Source organism: Pleurodeles waltl, chromosome 9 (assembly GCF_031143425.1).
Source record: "Pleurodeles waltl isolate 20211129_DDA chromosome 9, aPleWal1.hap1.20221129, whole genome shotgun sequence".
In the NCBI taxonomy this organism is placed as follows: Eukaryota; Metazoa; Chordata; class Amphibia; order Caudata; family Salamandridae; genus Pleurodeles; species Pleurodeles waltl.
In genome coordinates, this window is record NC_090448.1 from 465,873,396 (window position 1) to 465,896,583 (window position 23,188).

Genomic DNA, 23,188 nt, shown 5'->3' on the forward strand with positions numbered 1-23,188 from the left:
ATAAAATTATAAAAATATAAATCAAATCAGATACTACCTTTCAACATTGACTGTTTTCTAAATAACTGTATAAGCTGCCAGAACTTTCAACTAATGTTGTTTCTTTATATGCCTGGGAACGTGTGCAAAGATATATTTAATAGTATGTTCGTTATCTCTCAGCACACAGACACTGCAGGTACTACTATGTTTTATTTGACTTACAAACAGGACACAGCAATCCAGTGCTTAAGCTGTAAAAGAGGGAGTGCTGTTGTCCAAAGCTCTACTCAGAAGCCCACAGCAAGTGCAATTACACCTCGGCATACTCAACACCAAGACTGTGTGGCATTCAATGCACCTCATACCCCTTTAATCCACAATCAGACACACCAGACAGGATCCTGCTTTCTTCCTTTAAGATGTTTTTTCTGTCTTTCTCTTCTGTCTTTCTGCTTTGTCTGTTTTACCCTCTCTTGGTCTTGGTAAATGTCTAATGCAGAGAAATACGTGTCAGTCCCCAAACATGAGTGCTGGAAGCCTCCGCCAGTAAACATCGGCTTACATTAAATATTGGACACATCAAACCGAGGAGGTGCAAGGTACAGGGTTTGGATTCACATTGACTTATTCATGTGGCAGTACTAGGAAATGTCTTACAGCATTGTTAGAAATGGCAAATTCGATGTGGGATAGTTTAATCTGTTCACGCTACTTACTATCACAGGAATTGACCAATGAAGCCACAAATTAGAAATCCACCTTTTGGGGAATATGTGGTAGAAGAGCAGCCAGAGATGTGTATATGTCCTCCAGCTAAGCTCCCAGAAAACTTATGCCAAAATGGCTCCACTGAGGCAAACCAAAGATCTTTCTGAATTATGTTGTAATCATTCATTAGTAGTTTGGGCAAGCACACAACTTTCTATAAGAGAAGAAGGAGGATTCATGGATCAACAATTAAAAAATACAGGTGTAAGAATACATAATGCAGGTCTAAATCAAGATTTTAAAGATAACAACTATTTACTAATACTACTAAGATTTCAGTTGGGCTAAACAATATTATGGAAGCCAAAAGAATTAAGCCAGAGGAAAATTATTGAAAAGGCAGAAATTCTTACTGGTGTCACCACAAGGGTAAAAAACAAAAGAGAGTCGTTGGTCAGTAGGGCTCAAGATATATGAAGGCCAGTAAGTCTTTTTTTATAGTTTTTTTAAAAGTTCAACAGCTTTTCTATGTGCATATCTTGGCCATTCCTCCTGGGCAATAGGCGTTATGAAATGACATTAGGACGCTAAGTGTTTTCTGGTGACTCGGGGTGCCACCTCACACAACATGAAACTGTAATATTAGACAAAAGTGACATTTTGAGACAGGTCGAATTGGCATTTGGTTCCATGACACGGATAGCATAAAATACAAGGCATAATTATTATTTTGACCGAAGGCTAGATAGGAGGAGGTGCAATATTGTTTGGTAGTACTTCAGATTTGAAATTGTAGTTTTTCTCAGGAACTGTATGTTCCAAAATAGGACATTGGCTGATTCAGTCCCGCACTGTCCCTTTGCAAGACTGTTTTTATGTTTTTTCTTTTGTCTTCCATCATACATATCAGTATCACGATAAATAAAACACCTGGTTATATACATTTATGAAAAACTAAAGACAGTCTCATATGTGAGTGTGCCCGGAGCTGAAGGACAGCGAAAAATCTCAGCGCTCACGACAGACGAAGAGCATTCACCGAGGTCGGAACAAAGAGCTGTGCACATGTATTCACCACAATCTAAAGTATTTAACCAAGTCTAAATCAGGCCGAACATTTTAAAGTGTATCTTTTTTAACAGGGTATTAAGTAAGTCTGTTTTTTTTAATGTAAAATAAAGAATAACAACAAACCATTTGGATAGAAATCAATGTATAACATTTAAAGAAAAGTGGGGATGTAAAAGAGAGAACAGCTTTTTTGTATTTAGATGAGCTGGTTCTTCTTTACGGCGCCGAAATGAATGTGTCTAGCACAGTTGAATCTGCGAGGCCTTGAGCACTGTAGGACCTGATGATGGCATGTTTAAAATACGAATCAGTCCTTCCTGGAAGGTTTTGAGACCATACTTAGGAGGCAAGGTTGGTTCATCTTTTACTCTATGTAAGAGCACCTCTGCAGATATATTCGAGTGGCAGCTTACGGATTTTAAAACTGGGAAGGGGCAGAAATTTGGCAATAGAGTATAATGGACGAGTGTAGTGAGCGAGGCAGAACTATCTGCTTTCTTCCTCCTTTTCTTGTACCCACACGCTGACAAAACCACCACCCATATACAATATACATACAACATACAATGACACGTTTTACCATATCGTACCATATCATGCTATACAACGATAAGGCCAAAGCATACCATGTTATACGAAAGGCCACACCATACCATATCATACAATACAGTGACAGTCCATAGTATACCAGCAACATTACTAAAAAACATTGTTAAAGCCAATAGATCTCATATAGACAAAACCTACTGACTTTGCCAATGCTTGCCAAATGAAAGGTGGGTGAGCCAACAAATTAATAGGAAGAGCTGAGCCAAGGGTTGTCTCTAAATCTAATAGCCCATCCACGAGCTGAGCCTTGAAAGAATATGATGAGGTGTTTTCAAAATTCACAAAAGTGTATTTCTTTAACACACTGAAGCGTTCCACCTCAGTACTTCAGGGCCTACACCTGGACTCAGAAGTATTTCTTAAAAGTGAGAATTTTAAGCTAAAACTGAGAAACAAACATTCCTGCCCCCATCTTGAGACAATGCTATCAGTAAACTAAAAGACAAGTCAGTCCTTGTGTGTACACTGTATTTTGGCCTATTTTCATATTACACATGGAAGAACATTAAACTTGGCTACTAAATCAAACACAAGAGAGGTTTTGTACAGCTCGCGTTTTTATAAATGTGTTCTCATATATGGAAATGGACAAAAATGAGACAGTGAAATACAGTATACCTATGCTTAGGATCCCACAATTTGCTCTCGCAAGAAATCCAGGAATTAGCCCTGATTTTCCGGTTTCAGACTGCACAATTTAGCCACTAAAATGCCTATCTCTTTCTGACATCGATAATGTTGCTTTTTTCTTAACTACTACAGGATGAGTTTACAGAATAGGTGACAGCAATCTTTTTGTATTTTTAGGCAGTTTTAAATGGCGCAAACCTTTCACAAGAGGAGCACTTGACAACAGATGAAAACTTAAAAAATACACGTCAAATAGCTATTGGCAGTGCTTGCCGAAGGCGAACGGGGAGGATAAAGGCCAAACTTAGGTTACTTACTGTAAAACTGAGCTGTCCTCCGTGGCTGCTGTGCTGGCTGAGGCTGGCAAATGGCAGGCCTGTCCTGGCAGGGACCAGCAGCGTCAGCTCGGGCAGCAGTCACTGACTACAGCAAAGTTACAAACTGAAGAGACTTTCTAGCTCATCCAGACTGCTGGATTCTCCACGAGGCCGCAGGCTAGGGCTTTTATATTCCTTGGAAAAACCAGAATGGAGGAGGGGACGAAGGAGATAGGGGACTGGACTGTCAGCGAATACGACGCACAATTAAACAAGCATTTCCAATGCAATGGGTCTCGTAGTAGCTCGAGGTAGAGCTATTAGCCTTGTAAATTCCTAACTGGACTTTTCTTGCCTCGTAAATTGAAAATGAAAAGTAAAACAGTTGAAATAAGCGAGCCGGCCATGAGCGCTAAGAGAGAGACAAAAGGAAAAAGAAGTTCGCTGGCAGTCAAAGTTATCGGCAAAAGTGCAATTATCCATGTAACAGGGTTGTAGTGATGTATTGGTTTGTATGTAAAAGAAGAATGCTATGACATCAGGGGCAGTGGAATGTTGGGGCAGGCTGTGACTGGGGATTGGAATGTTTTCATATGAAAGGTTGGAGTTGTGCCGGTTTGGGGATGGCGAGCACATGTATCTCTGTCTGTACATTATAACTGGAAATAAACTTGTAAGGAAAGAACAAGAAGAGCCAGTGTACTTACTTCACATGGCAACGAGGATGGGATCGTAAAGCAGCAAGCATTGGACTAAGAAAACTGTATTGGAAGGCAACGCTACAGACATCAGACTGAGGATTGGAGAGCAGCTATTTTCGGACCTGCTTTGTTAAAGGCAACTTATTTTAAGCAAGTGAGGGAAGTTTTTTTTATTATTATTTATTTATTTTTATTTTTCTCTTTCTCTAATACAGTTGCCGTTTGTTTATTTTGTTTGAGGCGCGTGTGTACTGCTCAAACGTTAGATTTTTCATCGCGTCGGTCCTCGCGTGCACCCACGCATGCTTACTGGTTGCCTGGACAACATAATGCTTAATAACAATGTCTTGTGAATGTGCTGGTTCTTGCGCTGGAAGTTACATAGGAGCAGGAACAGCGCCCTTTTAATGTTAATTAGTACCAAGTACATGGTATTATTTTTACTATTCTTAACTTTTTAGCAACTTCATTGCTGAAGTTTATCCGGCACAAAGGAAAACTAACAGAAATTATTATAACAGAGATACATGTCTTGCTGAAGAAGTAAGCTAAAGAGTTATATTTTACAGCTATAATTTTTAGTACACTATGTCTTCGAGTGGAGATTCTTCTGGTACAGGGACGTCGCTTTCTTTGCAGTTGAGTACACCAAAGGAATTTTTAGCATCTCCTGGTGAACCAGCTGTACAATGGAAGGAGTGGAAGGAATATTTTTTGAATTACATAGCAAACTTAGAAGATTGCAATGGTTTAATCTCTGCTGAAAGAAAAAAAAGGATCTTAATGCACTGTTTAGGCCCTGAAGGTCTTCGTATTTACAATCAACTACAAAAACATGATAAAGGCGATGAAGATGTGTTTCAAAGTGCTATTTTGGATTTAAATGATCATTTTTCTCCTGCTGTTTGCATTGCGGTTACTCGTCACGCATTTTTCCATAGGAAACAAGAGAAACACGAGGACATAGAGAGCTACGTTTCTGCTTTAAAACATTTAGCTAGCTCATGTAGGTTTGCTGGTCTACATTATGAACTGGTACGGGACCAGATTGTAATGTATACTAAAAACAAATCTATTCAAGAGAGGTTGTGGATTGAAGGCGAATCCAGTCTAAAGGATATTATTGCTTTAGTGAAGAAAGCGGAATTATCCGAAAGATGTGCGAAAATCACTTTGGCACAGGATAAGAACTTTGAAGAAGTTGTTGCCAAAGTTAGTGATCGCAAGCACAACAAATGGTCCATGGATAAGCGGGATAATGACTTTAAAAAAGAGAAAAATCAAACTTTTGCAAAGAATAAAAAATATAACATGTCTGATCGATCCAGAAATGAGTGTTTCCGTTGCGGGAGTTCCTTTCATTCTGCAAAATTTGATGGGTGTCCAGCTAAAAATGCTAAGTGTTTGGAATGTGGAATTGTAGGCCATTTTGTTAGGGTGTGCAAGAAGAAACAAATGAAGAAAGTAAACAATAAAGTGGCCTGCATTAAGGAAGTGGTGGAAGACTGTTCTGATGACAGTGATGAAGACGTAAATTATAAACTGAGGGGTCACAAAACTGTGGTTTTGAACATTTCAGGACAAACGTCAAACAAACCCTTGTGTTGGGTATCATTTGGGGGAGTTATGCTGCAGGTGGCAGCAGACTCTGGTTCCCCATACAGTATTGTTTCAGAATGCACATGGCAAAAGCATTTTGTACATAGTTTAGGAGAACATTTAGAAACCTCTGACATTTCGCCTGAAAGTTATACTGGTGATAGAATAGATATTATTGGTTTTAGATTGCTGGTATTCAAATTTAGGCAAAGACAAGCCGTATGTAAATTATATGTGGCTAAGGATGGTCCGTCGGTATTAGGCTGGAAAGACCAAAAGAAACTGCATATTGTGCTTGATCCTAACAGTGTAGAGCAAGTCTTAGTAATGTGTGATGAAGAAGACACAAAAAAATGGGTCACACAAGAGTTTCCAGGAGTGTTCAATGGGCAAGTAGGTCAACTGAAAGGCTTTATACATCAGATTAGACTCAAAAAGGATGCCAAACCAAAAATTCATAAGGTACGGAATATTCCGTTTATTGTCAGGGAAGAGGTAAAAAAAGAGTTGGACAGGTTACAAAATTCACAGATTATAGAACCAGTTGAAGCTTCTGAGTGGGTTTCACCTTTGGTTGTTGCGCGTAAAGCTAATGGCAAAGTGCGTTTGTGTGTGGATTTGAGAGGTTTGAACAATAATATCATAGTAGATCAGTTTCCTTTGCCTCGTATTGATGAGATGTTGTCTGCCACGAGAGATGCTAAATGGTTTTCCACTTTGGACTTGTCGTCTGCTTACCACCAGGTTAGGTTGGACTATCATAGCAGACATCTTACAACTTTTTGTACACCATGGGGTTGTTTTCGTTTCAAACGTATGCCATTTGGTTTGGCGTCGGCGGCTGCCGTCTTTCAAAGGTTGATGGCGCAGTTATTTGGACATTTGCCTAATGTTACATTCTTTCAGGATGATATTTTAGTTATGGGAAGTAGCAAGAAACATCATGATAAGGAATTGAGGAATGTTTTGAACATCTTACAAGAAAAAGGTCTGACCGCAGAGATCAGTAAATGTAGGTTTGCACAGAGAAAAGTAACGTATTTAGGACATGAGATTGACCATGAAGGCATAAGACCTAAAAAAAAGTTGGTGGAAGCTATTAAGAATGCCCCATGCCCCACATCTAAAGATGATTTGAGATCCTTTTTAGGTCTAGCCGAGTTTTATTCGAAATTTGTAGAAAATTTTTCAGCTAAAACCTACCAAATGAGACTGTTACTAAAAAACAAAGTGAAATTTGAATGGAATGTAAGTTGTCAGAAAGCTTTTCAGGAAATTAAGAATGCAATTGTGAGTGCTCCAATGTTGCATGGGTACGATCCAAAAGCTTGTTCTATTATCACTACGGATGCAAGTGGTAAGGGCCTTGGTAGTGTATTAACACAGAGTGACAATGTGGGTAAAGAATATGTGGTTGCATTTGCATCCCGTTCTTTGTCTCCCACAGAGGAAAAATACTCTGTAATAGAGAGAGAAACTTTGGCATGTGTATGGGCATTAGAACACTTTCGGAAATTTGTTTGGGGGCAAAAATGCATCATACGGACTGACCATAAGCCTCTTACTAAATTGTTAACTACAGAAGGTTTATGTAGAGCATCTGCGAGAATAGCTAGACTATCTATGAGACTACAAGATTTCTTATATGAAGTGCAGTATGTTCCTGGGGTAAAAAAATTTACTGTAGATTTTTTAAGTAGAATGTCCTTACCTTTAAGAGAGTTGGATCAACATCCATGGAATGACTGGTGTGTAGCTGGTGTGTTTGATGAGAATACTTTAAGCTCATTGCAAAAAGAAGAATGGATCATGGAGTATGAGAAAGACGAAGTGTTGAAAGAAGTTAAAAACAAAGTGATGTTCGGCTGGTATAATGACAAGAAAGTCAAAAGCAGTGATATGTTAAGAGCTTTTTGGGAAGTGAGAGATGAATTGAGTATTGAAGGTGATTTTGTGTGTAGAGGTGGGAAGATTATTCCCCCCTGTGGTATTAGAAATAAACTTATCGCTATTGGACATGAAGGTCATTCAGGAATATCTCGCACCAAAAGAGGAATTAAAGTACTTTATTGGTGGCCAAAAATTGAAGTAGAAATTGAGAGATATGTACGTGACTGCATGGAGTGTGAGAATAGTGACAAATCTCAAAAGACACTTAACCCGCCAATTTCTTCTTCAAGTTGTCCTAATATACCATGGGAAGAAGTTGCTTTAGACATTATGGGTCCTATTACGTGGCATGATGGGTCTTCAAAGTTTATTGTGGTTTTAGTTGATTTGTTTTCAAGGTGGATTGAATTTTCTGTGTTACAAAAAATTGATACCAAGGCAGTGATTCATTTTTTGGAGGAAATATTTTTGAGGGAAGGATTTCCCAGAATTTTATTGACGGACAATGGTGTTCAATTTAAATCTGAGGAAATGAAAACTTTTGCAAAAATGACTGGTATTGAACAAAGGTTTACAGCTTTATATCATCCCAGGGGGAATGCTGTAGTGGAACGTATAAATAGGATTTTCAAGGGCATCATTCAAATTGCAAAGCATGGAAACAAAAGTAATATAGATTCTGAGTTAAGGAAAATGTTATGGGCTTATAGAGTGACACCTCATGAGACAATAGGTCAAAGTCCGTTTGATATAATGCGAGGTAGAATTCCATTTTCGAAGATTAACCCTGGTTGGATGCAAAGAAGCAGACAAGTACTTTGGAGCAAAGAACATGTAAGAAAGTGCATAAAGAGTTCACAAGAAAAGAACAAGAAATATTTTAATAATAAATATGGTACTAAAGAAGCACATTTGAATGTGGGAGATTGGGTGAGAGTGAAATCCGTAAGGAAAGTGGCTAAAGGTGAGAGCAAGTTTGGCAAGCCTATAAGAATTAAGAAAGTGATGAGAAATACTGTCATTTTGGATGATGGCAGTGTATGTCACATGAGTCGCGTTGCTATTGCTAAGCCTTGCAAACAACAATTTGTGCAGTATGATTTGCTGGAAGGTAATAACAACAAATATTGGTGGTTGGAGTGTGATATTGATGGTAACAAAGATTCTAGAGTTATTGGGGAATTGGGAGCTAGGGGCTGTCAGGAAGGTGTCCAGACTCGTATTAATATGGTAGAATTTGAATGTAATGTGAATGAGCGTGAACAGAATAAAAATGTAGCTTGTGGTGAAGTGAAGAAAAGTTGTTTCGGCAGGGTTTTGAGAAAACCTAAGGTATTAGAAAATTTTGTGTGTGATTAAATAAAAATATATATATTTATTTATATACATATTATAAATTTTTTTTCTTGTTTTTTTTAAATTTATTTTTTAAGGGAAGGGGATGTGTAGTGATGTATTGGTTTGTATGTAAAAGAAGAATGCTATGACATCAGGGGCAGTGGAATGTTGGGGCAGGCTGTGACTGGGGATTGGAATGTTTTCATATGAAAGGTTGGAGTTGTGCCGGTTTGGGGATGGCGAGCACATGTATCTCTGTCTGTACATTATAACTGGAAATAAACTTGTAAGGAAAGAACAAGAAGAGCCAGTGTACTTACTTCAAGGGTCCATGGCGAAGGCGGTAACAAAACCGGCCTAAGGAGGGACAAATGTAAAGCATTTACCAACGAAAACAAAGGGATTTTAAAAGGCAATCCCATGCACGAGTGATAGTGATGAGCGTGCGGTGGGCATGGTTAAAAGCCCAGATACATATCAACACATCGGAAACGCAGTGCACTCTCTCTCACATAACCAGACTTTCACCCGCAAGCACTCACACAACATACATTTAATAGCATTTTTTACTTACCTCAGCTTCCATGGAAGGACATATCCCAGCTAATTACACTCCATTTTTATTACACTAGTAGTGAATAATTTATAATTATTCACTACTAGTGTAATAAAAAATTGACAGAAAATAAAGAGAGTGGAGCTCCATCTGATGTCCAAGAGGAAAGCTGCCATTGTATTCCTGGCCCTGAATTTGCCACCTCTGGGGTCAGGAGTCGCACGGGCAGTGCCAGAGGTAGCAAAGGGCAAGACAGGGGTCGCAGCTGCAACCCCTGGCGGCACCCAAATGATGACCATGCTGCTCCATGCTGAACCTTCAATTTGGGAAAAAGTAAAACCACTACACCTCTCTGCTCTGGCCCAGGGCCTCATTGTAAGGTGCATTCGACTCCTCTCCCTGCCCCAGCCCACCTATCACAATCTAAAGTAGTAAAGAACAACAGTAGTTGCTCAGTGACAATGAAAGAGGCAGAGCCCAGTGATACACCCACTCCATTGTCCCCTTAAGCCAGCCCCACCCTCGTCCATTTAGGTGAAAAGAAGTATTACTATCCAGCCCTAGGCCATTGTAAATAGCGCTATATAAAAGCCTATGCCTCGACCATGAAATCCACCACACCCACAACTTGTCATCACTGGCCATTTATGCCTCCAGGGCGAGGAAGAGCTCAACCAGCCATGATATGCACCAAGAGCACCCTCGCAGCATTCCTCCAATCCCTTCCCAGAAAAGAAAACAGATTCAATTTGGTTTGTGACTGAGCAGCAAGTGCGAAATGTTGGTTCACTGCCTAACTCACACCAAGCATTGTCTATGTCCCTCTAACCATTCCCACATCTGGATCCGTCCCCTCTCAGTGTCCACATCCAATAAAAAGCAGCTCTGGGTTATCCTGCCAATTGTTGTGAACAAAGACCCAAAGCAGAGGAAAGCATATACATGCATAAATCAGTATAAGCTCATTGATGTTTTTAAACTGCGATCTTCTCTCCCATCCGTAATGCTGGTGGATTCCATGGGCCATACTTTAAGCTTTGTAGCAGGTTGTCAAAGTTTTTACTTCAAGAAGTACCAAAGCAGCTAACACGATTGAGGCCCCTCCAACTTCCAACCCCTGGGCTACTGTAGAGGCTGCACCAATGGTAGCTAATTCCCTAACCAACACGGCCAACCATGCTGTGTCCCTCACTTCTTTAAGGTGGAATCAGAAATGGAGAGTGTACAGAAACTCTTCTTTTTCAAAGAAATCTTTTAACTGTCTGACTTACATCAGTGCATTCTAATAAGGAGCATCTCATGGCTTGCGATTCAATGGTTTCTTCTTGTTCAAAAGTGCTACAGTTTTAATGGGCACAACTGACCACTTTATGTGGAAAAACTCTGGTACCTATGAACAAACTGCACTTTGTCCTACGTTTAATACTACTACTAATACTACTCAATTACTACTAAATGCTATTGACTAATCTACATGTGGATGTCTACACTGACATCTCTCCTATCTTTTCTATTCAAAGATTTCTGCCTGGATTGCAGAGATCTCTGCACACATACGGCACACATAATTTTAATTACAAACCACTCACCTCACTATATAGCCAATTTCCCTAAATAATTATATGAATTGGTATGCTTCTTTCTGATAACTACTCGAAATTGATGATAACTGGCCAGATGGCAGAGAGCGGCTCCACCTACATGTGAAAAGTTACTAGTAGTAGCTTTACACTTATAGATCTGGCTCCACACCCTGTTGCTAAGTGTTTCGTGGTGACAAAGCGTGCCACATAAAAAATGTAACTGTAATATTGGGCACATATGACAGTTCAAGGCAGGTTGAATTGACATTTGATTGCATGGCATAAGCTGCACAAAATACAGCTTTGTATTACGTATTTTGTCCAAAGGGTAGATATGAGGGGATGCAATATTGTTTGTCAGTAGAGGTGAGGCTTTCTTTCTAGAATTATATGCTCCAAAACAGGGCAATGGCTGCTTCAGGCCTGCACTCTGTTTCTGAAAATTATTTCTTCTTTCTTCCTTTCATCTTCCTTGATGCATATCAGTACCACGCTAAATCATACACTTTGATATGAACATTTATATAAATCTAAAGACAATCTAGTAGGTGAGTGTGACTGGAGCTGAAGGGTAGCAAGATATCTCAGCTCTCTCGACACTTGAGGGGAACTTCCACGATTTCAGAATAAAGAGGGATGTACACATATATTTACCTCTCTCTAAGGTACTTAACCAAGTTCAAGTCAAATGTAACATTTTCAAGTGTATCCATTCCAGCAGCATATTTATTGTCATTGTTAAAAATGTAAGATAATGAACAATAAACCATTGGGTCAGAAATCAATATACAATATTTAAAGAAAAGAGAGAATCTAAAGATAGAACTACATTTTAATATACAAATGAGGTAGTTCCACTTTATCGCGCTGAAATATGTCTATATTTTTTAGTAACTTTACACCCAGAAATAGTGAATAGCCAGAAATAGCCAAAAATAATGATGTTACTACATAATAGTAGACTAAATTTACTCCTGAGTAAATCTACACCTGCAAAATTATTTTTGTGAATAAGGATTTGTGAATCTGTAGCTGGATTTTTCAAGCCTTTGGGCCCAGTTCACAAACTGAATTGTGCAGTGTTTATGGTAGTACTACAGTTGTACTACTTACTAGGAGTGTAAACCACCAGCTACACCTGTCCTGTCTTTCTATGGGGCAATCCTCACACATATAAATTTACGACTTAGAAGTAAATGTGGGAGGGAAATGGGGAGTGGCTGCAAAAAGGGGCAGGCTTACTGTTGAATGGAAAAGGTTCAGGGAGGAGGAAGGACGGTCATGAAGGATTAGGCGGGGTTTAGGGAAAGATATGTACCCACCCGCAAAAGAGTAAGCCCACTGCTATTCCCAAACTGCACTTCTAAACTTACTGCAGCCGGAAAGGACCCAAATAAGTAGAAAAATTACTCCAGCTCAGAGCTGGAGTAAGTGAGCATTACACATTGTGAACCACTGGTACTGTGAGAAAATGTACATAAACTTAACCATACACCGTAACTGCTAGCCATCTGTTTATCTTTATTATGTTGCCATGACCTCAACAAACCTCCTGAACTTTGATGATTGACCTTGTGCTCGCAGCCTTGGGCTGCCATCTGCTTATCGCTGTAATTTACTTGTTCTAACCGTAGTTCTGAGAATTTTTGTGCTTAATCAGTAACTGCCAGAACAGGTTCGTACAGGTTGTTGCCACCTCCTGCCAGCTGCATCTGTACCTTCTCCCACCACACGTGTATCCCTGAAATATTCTGAAGGCCGCAGAGGACCTTGAATACGCTAGGGGTGGAGTTGTCCTCTGACTAAGCAGTTTTGTGGGTATATAAGGTTGGGTGCCCCAGAGTGAAGGGATAGTCACTTGACTGTCCTGGGATTCTGTATTAGCTCGAGCTATAACAAATATAATAAACTTCTCTTTATTCCTCCAGTTGGTGACTCCATCTGATTTGTGTACTCTCTGCTAAACAGACCCTGAGGACAAGGGTGTCCCTCCACCGCTGGGAAGAGGACGCCAGGTGGGGGCCTAATCTTTCCTGGTTCCTCAGTTGGTGCCCAAACAGGGACCCGAGTCAGGCATCCAGGGGACCGAACAGGTGACGGAGGACTCACGATTGGACTTCCAAGGGAGGCGCCCCACACCAGATTCTGAGCTTCGTTCTCTGTCGTGGACCTGCGGATCTCCACTGTGTGTCTCCCAGCCGGCTCAACTTCTCCTGGCGCTGTCTGAATTCGGGTCTTTGTTTTCCGTGAACTACTGGAGTCCCCAACTGTCGGACTATAACAGAAGTGTCAGGTAAGGACGGGAGTTGAAAGATTCCTGTCTAAAAATAGGTCTGTGAGTATTGTACGGTTTCTATCGCTCTTTGCAAAGATCGACATCAGTGGTAAGACTGACCTCAGTTGTCATTTAAGTATATAGGAAGCAAAGGGCATACTTGCCACTCATTTGGTGTATTCAAACCACTGGTGTAAGAATTTTTTTTTTTTTAATACTGGAAGAATGCCAGCGTTCAGTTGTTTTAGGAAATTGTGTTGTTGTCTTTGCAGTACGGACTCCCGCCTGGAGGAAACATGCCCCGCTCCTCCGGTTGGGACTCCGAATCATGATATATATGTTAAATATGGCATAGGTCCGATTATCTGGTCTGATATATGGAGAAAAAGAACCAAAGGTAGTTCTGATTTACAATGGCCTATTCACGGGACATTTGATAAAGATAAATTAGACTATTTACAGGAACGTTTGTTTGTGACAAAAGTAGACCAGGGATGTTTGACTCACTACGGACTTGGCAGAAAGAAGCAGACCAAAGACGTAGGAAGGCAGAGAAAGAATTACAGAGACATAAGACCAGGACGGTGACTGAAAAGGTATATGACTCTGAAGTAGCTGAACATCAACAGAAAATTTTAAAAAATGACCTGAAGGCTTCACTTACAAACTGATAAGTGTTACCCTTCCAGGACAGTAGTGGATAAGCCACAAGAGGAAGACCCCCTTTTAAACAATATGTTAGATAAACCCCCGTTATATACTCCACCAATATATCCTACACTACATCCTCAACCTGCACTAGGTGACCCTATTGTGCCACCCCCAGTTGGATCTCAGGCGAGTGCTCTGCCACCCACCACCACCGTTCCTATCACCAGACCTATAGAGGATACACCCCGCCCGACTGTACCCACCCCTCGACTGGCCCCTGTTTGGCCCACCCCTGACTCCTGTTTAGACACCACACATACCCCCCGTCCCATGACCCCGCGAAAGCGCACCCTCCGCGAACACTTGTTCTCTAATTCACAAGAGGAAGATGTCATTGGAGAAATGACTCGGAGGTGGATGACTAATTGCAATGAATATGGGGTCAGGGACATTGTTCACACTATGAAACAATGGGATAGTCTAGTTCAGCTACATGCAGCTACCCTTATGTGCAACATTATATTACAAGAATATGAGGATGATGGTTCCACATCTCCCGCGGGACTGGTGGACCTCCGAAAACGCGCCTCTACTGGACTGCCTTTTGGTTCTGGTCTACATGATTATTTTGTTACTATCCTCGCATATAGGGACCGTCTGTGGATGTGTAGTCCTTCTGTAAAGGCATCCATGTTTCCCATGTGAGAGGTTCTGCCGGTTTGGCGAGAGCCGGTGATGGATGGCGCTGGAAAAGTTATTACAGCAGGGCATTTTCAACAAATGTGGGTACACACCCCATGGAAAAGATCTGAAACATATACCCTAAAAGCCGCCTTACCTGACCCCTGTAAGAATCCTGCGGGATATTATAAAGAATTGCAACAAATTCTTGAATCCTGTAATATGAAGTTGTCCGATATTGACATGTTAATGGCAGCAGTAGTCCCGCAGGAAGTATGGTCAAAAGTACGGAGGTGCGACCATGCTTAACTGGGGGGCACGTGGAACTACCACGCAACAGGTCCTCCTTGCTACTCGAACAGCAGTTAAAGTCGAGGGAGCTAAGAATTGGATACATGCATCCCACTGTAAGAAAGTACCCCTGTTCGTACCCTCTGATGAAATAAAAAGTGGTGACCACCTGACGAGTAAGGACAGTTTCAGCAACACTACGCAGAGTGATAAAGAACAGAACGACAGTGCGCTGCAGGAGGTTCCCTCAGATTTTGGTCACACTGAACAATTGTTTCCTGACCATACCGTACCACAGTCAAAAACTAAGTCTACTAAGTCATACTAAGTCTGACGATAGCTGCAGAGCCGTGATTTTGTCTGTCGGGGCGGACCAGAGTGTGTCAATAGGACTGCTGGAATCACCCCACAGTGAAGCAACCACCAGTCATGGGCAGCACCTAGGTTGGACTGAACTGCTAGTGGGACAAGCAATAAAGAGAAATGGGTGTTATACAAGAAGACAAGAGGAAAAAGAAGAAAATAAGTAATTTAAAAAGACTATTAGGCCCACGTATCGCTTGTCTCACCATAACAGTACTATTTCTGGTACTCCTGTCTTGCATTTGGTGGGTAATACATGATTCTAACTCAGAGGTCTCACCAACTACGCCACCGCCTTCAGAACACAGCCATGTTTCCTTACCACCCCATGAGGAAGGACGACGCAAGGAATATGAAAAGAATACCTTCATATCTATGTTACATCAACATCAGCTGGCTGTAAATAGAACAAATTGTTGGATATGTGGCTTGCTACCAAGTTCTGTGCAAAAAGGGTTGCCATATATTTCATTCCCTTTTTCTTTCGATGGCTCCTGCAGCGCCTGGGATGAATTATCAGCCATTTGGGCTACCTCAATGAATGCTACTAATTCTGGACTATTGGTCACCGACCTATACCGGTTATGCTGGCCCAGAGTCTATGGAACAAAGGAAGAAAAGTCAGAATATGCTGACCGACGAAATAGGTCTACTGACATATATTTTTTATCCTTTAATACCACACCCCGGATTGGCCGAAGATTTTTTGTAACACAGGTCAAAGCTCCACTTTGTTTTCAGAAAAGTGGTAATAGAAGTGTAGGTGCCAGTAACTGTAATGCTACAGTAATATTGAATGGAACTAATTGGCCTATCATGATACCATCACGAAACTCGTATTTTGTTTGTGGTAATAATGCCTACACCTCCTTGGTACCCACCTGGACCGGCACGTGTTACATTGCTTGGTTTCTACCACCAACTTACACAGCTGGCCCTCAACACCACAGGACTCGGAGAGGGGTAATATCGGCAGAAGATACCTCAGCACAAGAAGCATTGGACTACTTTAAAGGAGTCCTTCCATTTTGGGGCCCTATGATGAACAGTAGGGATATCAGACATCTCACACGAGTCGTGGAAGCAACAATGAATGAAACAGCAGGAGCTCTGAGTAACGTCACTGCAGAGCTCGCTGCTGACCGCCTTGTTACTCTTCAAAACAGAATGGTTCTTGACATCATCTTGGCGGACCGTGGTTGAGTTTGTACTTTGATGGGATCGAGCTGCTGCGTTTATATACCGGACAATGCCCCTTCAGTGTATAAAGCTATTCAAAGGTTGCATACAATAGCTTCCACAATACACCAAGACGAAGGAACATGGTCCTTGACCGACTGGTTTTGGGGCTTGATTTCCCAATGGGGCTGGAAGATACTAATATTCCTTTTTGTGCGTGCTGCTGTATTCATCACCTGTTGTCTTTGTGTACAGTGCCTACCTGCTTTGTGCGGTTGCTGTATGGTATCCCTTGCCCCCTGGCCTGTTCGCCCTCTTCAACACACGGCTATGCTGTCCCTTGAGCAGGAGATAAAAGACCTTATGTCCATTAACATAGACCCTGAATGAAGTTCAAACTTGCCTCACAATGGCAAAAGGAGGGATTGAGAAAATGTACATAAACTTAATCATACACCATAGCTGCTAGGCATCTGTTTATCTTTATTATGTTGCCATGTGCTCGACAAACCTCCTGAACTTTTATGATTAACCTTGTGCTCGCAGCCTTGGGCTGCAATCTGCTTATCGCTGTAATTTACTTGTTCTAACTGTAGTTCCGAGAATTTTTGTGCTTAATCAGTAACTGCCAGAACAGGTTCGTACAGGTAGTTGCCACCTCCTGCCAGCTGCATCTGTACCTTCTCCCACCACACGTGTATCCCTGAAATATTCTGAAGGCCGCAGAGGACCTTGAATACGCTAGGGGTGGAGTGGTCCTCTGACTAAGCAGTTTTGTGTGTATATAAGGTTGGGTGCCCCAGAGTGAAGGGGCAGCCTCCGTAGGATGGTCACTTGACTGTCCTGGGACTCTGTATTAGCTCGAGCTATAACAAATATAATAAACGTCTCTTTATTCCTCCAGTTGGTGACTCCGTCTGATTTGTGTACTCTCTGCTAAACAGACCCTGAGGACAAGTGTGTCCCTCCACCGCTGGGAAGGAGACCCCGGGTGGGGGTCTAATCTTTCCTGGTTCCTCAACTGCAAAGCCCTCCCATACAAATAATGGAGGTAGGTACTTAAAATAAAACCCAACAAAAAACAATATTATATCACATTATATTATTTAACATATTTACAGATATAAATAAATGTAATTTAATGTTAAACAAATGATCTCAAATAAAATATATTTATTATTCGACTTCAACATATTTTTATAACTTTTTCATTATTTTTTTTTAAAACTCTTTTTATTAAAAAGTTGCTCAATTAACAGTAATACAGCAACAAACAGTACAAGATATTGAACATGATATGGCATAGAAAACAACAGTCGTCAAGGCATAGCGCGTGTAGACTTTTATCTCTCAATTTCTCCTAGAAGGCCAAGGTATACATGAAAAATATAGTTACACTACCCCAGACTTCTTATTGATCACATGCCCCAGTGGTTGCTCGAACCAGCCTAGACCTTTTCATATTTGTGTGGACAGCTCCTGCTGAGGTATACTGCGTGTTCAGCCCTTTGGCATCAATCATGACCCGCCTCCCAATCATTTACGCATGGGGGAGTGGGGCCCGCACAGTGTTACGTTTTGCCACTGCCGCTGCTAGCACCAGCCAGATCCTTTGGCACCTGGGCCACTTTACCTTACCTGTAATATTGAGGAGACCCATGTGGCCTCCAGAGGGACTTCCACACCTTGACCTGGGCCATGATGCGTGTCACCCTCTACTAGAAGTTTTGGATTTTGTGGCACCCCTACAGTACATGCAAAAAAGATCCCTTCTGCCTGCACTGCCTTAGATATAGAGTGGTGGTTGCTCTCCCCATTCGGTGTAGGGTTGTTCAGGAATAGCGGGCCCGATGTACAACACAATTATGCAGCCGCAAAAGGCGAACTTTGGCTTTTGCGACCACATAATGGCCTTTCCGAATGGACAACCCCTATTTTGCGAGCTGGCATGCAAATACTTACTCGCAAAATAGGGTCTGGGACTCACAATTAGGAAGTGGCGTGCCAAGGGAGTCCCTCTCTAATTGTGAGTCACGGGGCTGTATGATTGTTTTGTGACCTCAATTGTGGTCACAAAACAATCGCAGTTACAACTATTTCGAATTGTTGGCAAACCATTCGCAAACTGGAAGGGGTTCCCATGGGATGCCTTCCCCTTTGTGAATGGATGCGAAAATATTTTTTCAGATCAGGTGGTGGACCCAAGGACCACTGCCTACTTTGAAAAAATGAAAACTTTTCATTTTTTTGTTTGAAATGCATCCCGTTTTCCTTTAAGGAAAACAGGCTGCATTTTAAAATAAAGCTGCTTTATTTAAAAATCAGTCACAGACATGGTGGTCTGCTGTCCCCAGCAGGCCACCATCCTTGTGAGTGCAGCCATTCCCAATGGGGTCGCAAATTGAGACCTACCTTATGAACAATAGTGAGGTAGGTCATGTGCAAAACATTGGCAATCACAAAAAGTGAGAGTTACACTGTTGTGCATTTGGTTTTGCGACTTGCAAATGAGTTGCAAAACGTGAGTTGCAAAACTTGTGGTTGTACATCTGGGCCGGTATGTCATGTGTAGGATCTTTAGTTGAACTAGTCTAAAGTGAGTTGGTATTGCAACTGTATTGCCTCACACCATTCCTTATCCTCAAGTGCTCCTAAGTCCTTTTTCCATGCTACCCTCAGGGTTACTAGCGGATCTGGGGAATTAAACATCAGCTTCCTGTAGATAATAGAAATGGCTTTGTCTGTCAGAGGATCTGATAATAAGCGGTCTTCCAATGGGGCAGCTGAAGGAAACTGTTCTCCCTCCAATATATGGCATTGCAATGCATGCCCCAGCTGCAAATGGCGGAACCACTCTGGAGCTCCCATTTCAAAGTCCCTTTGTAAAGTTGCAAATGTTATAAATGCCTGGCCCTCCATATATTTCCCAAGTCTTAGAGAATGATCCATGGCCATTTTGTAAAACCTCTAAGGCCACCTTCTTCACCCAGCATGTTGCAATCCTATAGCTGGGCAAATTCTGTCAGTTTGCCCTCCCAGCACAAGTATTTAATGACTTCTCTCCATGCCCTCACCACTGACTGGGTGTATGAGGGTAAAGCACATTCTAGCTTTTTCTGGTTAAGGACAGGCAGGTAGCCTCAAGTGCCTATGGCCATTCTACCTACGCAGTAAATGGGTTCTGTCCGATCAGTAAATACTCAGTCATTGACCGCTACCATTTGGGCAGCCCAGTAATACTTCAGTATATTCGGGACAGCTAATCCTCCCTTGTATACTCCCCTCTGCAATTTACACAGAGCTATGGATGAGGTACCCCTCTCCCAGAGAGGTTGGCGTAGTTCCTGGTTTAGTTTTTGGAAAACGTCTGATGGGATTCTATAGGGTATATTTTGTAAAGTATACAAGAGTCGTGAGAGGGTCATCATTTTGTAAATGACAGAGCGTCCCATTAGGAGACCAGCAGTGCCCGACAATGAGGGGCATCCTGACAAACTCTTTATAGTTTTGGGAGTAAGGGCCAGATGTACCAAAAATCCAAATTGCAACTTGCAATTTGCGAGTCCCTGCGACTCGCAAATTGCAAGTCGCAATTTGGAATGCAGAAAGGTGTCTCAGACACCTTCTGCAACTCGCAATGGGGTCGCAAAGACCCACTTCATTAATATTAATGAGGTGGGTCGCAGTTTGCGACCCTATTGCGAGTAGGGGCACTCACAGGGATGGTGGCCTGCTGGAGACAGCAGACCACCATGTCCGTGACTGCTTTTTAATAAAGCAGTTTTTTTTTTTAAGTGCAGCCCGTTTTCCTTAAAGGAAAACGAGCTGCACTTTGAAAAAAAACCCGAAACCTTTAGTTTCAGGTTTTTTCAGGGCAGGTAGTGGTCCATTGGTCCACTGCCTGCTCTGAAAAAAGATTTTCTATTCCAGTCACAAAGGGGTCCCATGGGAACCCCTTCCCGTTTGCGACTGGGTTACCATCCACTTGAAGTGGATGGTAACTGCGATTCCATTTGCGACCGCTTTCGCAGCCACAAATGGAATTGAATCGCATTGCGAGTAGCAAATAGGAAGGGAACACCCCTTCCCATTTGCGAGTCGGAAATTCATTTTGCGAGTCGGATGCGACTCGCAAAATGCATTTCTGCATAGCAAAGAGGCATTTGCGCCTCGCAAATGGCGATTTTCCCTATTTGCGAGGCGCTATCTCTTTGCTACATCTGGCCCTAAGTTCCTGTCTAAAAAATCTCTGGGTTCTCTCGTAACGTAGATGCACAAACTAGTTGAAGCTATTTAGCACTACTGGGGCCGTACACCTTGGTTGTAGCTGTACACTCCCTCTCACTAGTGGGAATATGAGGGACTTCTGCCAATTAATGCGATAGCCAGAGTGATCTCCAAATATTTTGAAGATTTGCATGATTTTATCAATTGAGAGCTGTGGCAGCGTCACGTACAGCAGAGCATAGTGCATGGAGAGGGAGATCATTTTGTCCCTCTCTTGACCTACTGGAATACCCGATATGAGGGGTTCTGGCCAGACACAGGCAGCCAGGTGTTCAAGTGCTAGTGCAAAGATCAAAAGGGATAGTGGACATCCTTGTCTCGTTCCCTTCTGAAGAGCAAAGACCTGTGATATTGTATTGTTAACTCACACCTGCGCCAGTGGATCCTTATAAAGTAGTCTGACCCAGCCAAGAAAATGGGGACTAAAGCCCAGCTTTTCCAGTGCAGCAAATAGATAGGTCCATTTAACACTGTCAAATGCCATCTTTGAGTCCAGTGACAGCAGTGCGGCCTGTTCAGGGAAGGAGTCTTCAGTTACCTGCAATATACCTTATAGATGACGGAGGTTTAGTTGCATCCCTCTGAGTGGCCTAAATCCGGATTAGTCTGGGAGGACGCCGCGGAGATCACTGCCCCTAATCTAGTCACCAAGGCCTTTGCTAGGACCTTCAATTCAAAAGTAAGCAGGGAGATGGGTCCTTATGACCGACACTCATTTGTTGGCCTACCCTTCTTAGGGATAACAACTACTGTAGCAGTTTAGGTCTTCGGGGATGCTCCTCTCTTCTCTGTCTGTCAGGAGCATCTGAAAAAGGTGCTCCCCAATTTTGTCCTTCATACATTTATACAATTCGACTGGCAGACTGTTTGGACCGGCTGCCTTGCCAGACTGAAGGGCCCGTATTGCCCTGGTTATTTCTTCAACCATCAGGTCCTGACCCAGTGTGATTCGGTCCTCCCCTGCGAGCATCAGGAGGGTAAGTCTCTCAAGATGTCAGTGCTGTCCTTGCTCCTCATAGCAGATGAGGAGGTATATAGAGCCTCGTAATACGGAGCAAAAGTCTCAGCTATATTTTCACCTGATGTCTGCAGTGTCCCCTCGTGGTCAACGATCTCAAGGACTCAACTGCGACCCTCATCATGCCGCTCTAACCATGCAAGCAGCTTAAAAACTTTGCCCCCATTGTTATATAGTTGCCAGCACGTGAGCAGGGGCTTTATCCTCAGCCAATCCCCTCAAAATATGCTGTTTCAGACTCAGTTGCAGATATAGAGGGGGAGAGGCAGATACTCCCAATACAAGACAGGTCTCTAAAGAGGCACAGTCATGCTCCAGAGCCTCACATTTCAGCTTTTACTCCTTTATCAAGCCCTCAATTAGGGCCTGCCCTGCCACATAGGACTGCCTTAAAGGACTCCCATTGCACACAGGCCAAGACCACCAGTTCCTTGTTATCCTGAAAATATTGAGCCACTCATTAAAAATGTCTTGTCCTTAAGGTACCAGGGATCAAATCTAAGGGGTAATTCGTAGTTTCTACTAGGACCACTGAGCACCACCTCCACAGGTGAATGATCAGATAACCCCTGCGCTTTAAGTGTTGTAGCCCAAAGTGGGCAACATGCATTGTTTGGGTAAGGAGGTAGTCCATCCATGTTAGACCACTGTGTGATGCAGATAGATGTGTGTCCTGTTGCACAGTTGGATTGTGTGCCTGTCAAATGTCCATCGGTCCCATAGCTGTGATAAAGTCTTGCAATGGACCAGTACCCTCATTGTCACTGTCCTAGATTGTCTATCACATCATTCATATCTACCCCCCCCAGAATCAACATCTCAGGCTGCAGTTGAAGGAGCACAGTACCCAATGACATACCTGTCTGTGTGTGCATCCTGGAGGGGTATGAAAAGAAAACAGACATTTAGGGTGAGTCCTTCCTGTCTCCGTGTCAGCGCTACATATCTACCAAACTAAGGGGATCCACCCTTAACTGTTCAGGGATAAAGGACCCAGATTTCTTGCACAGAATACCATCTCCTTTGGAGTCAGTCGAGGACCCAGTACGTGCCAGTAGTGTAGCCTAAGCCAAAGTCCAAAGCCTTATAATGATTCCCTTTCAGATGAGTTTCCTATAGAAGGATTAGATCTGGGAGGTGTCTGTGAATATATTGGAGCACTATGGTCCACTTAATCTTACTTCTAAGACCATTGACATTCAAAGTCCAGATTTTTAAACCCCTTAAGTGTGGGCATCGGCCACTGGCCGACGCCCGCACTACCTCCCTGGTGCGGGTCACGACCAGTGGCCGACACAGGGGAGGCAGTTTGAAAATTTCTTCTTTTTTTTTTATCCCCGGGAGACATGGAAGAGCTTCCGTGTCTCCCCCCGCCCCCCACCCGCCCCTTTGTGACATTGCGCGCTGACGTCACACTGTTGTTTTCCCCAATGGAGCAGGAAGCGGCTGAAGGGCCGCT

At 42.4% G+C, this 23,188-nt stretch overlaps 1 protein-coding gene across 2 annotated transcripts in view; it reads right to left on the bottom strand.

Moving 5' to 3' along the window:
• Nucleotides 1–23,188, bottom strand: part of EXOC3L4 (exocyst complex component 3 like 4) — a 584,807-nt gene that overhangs the window by 550,033 nt on the left and 11,586 nt on the right. The gene's annotated exons all lie outside the window — the stretch shown is intronic.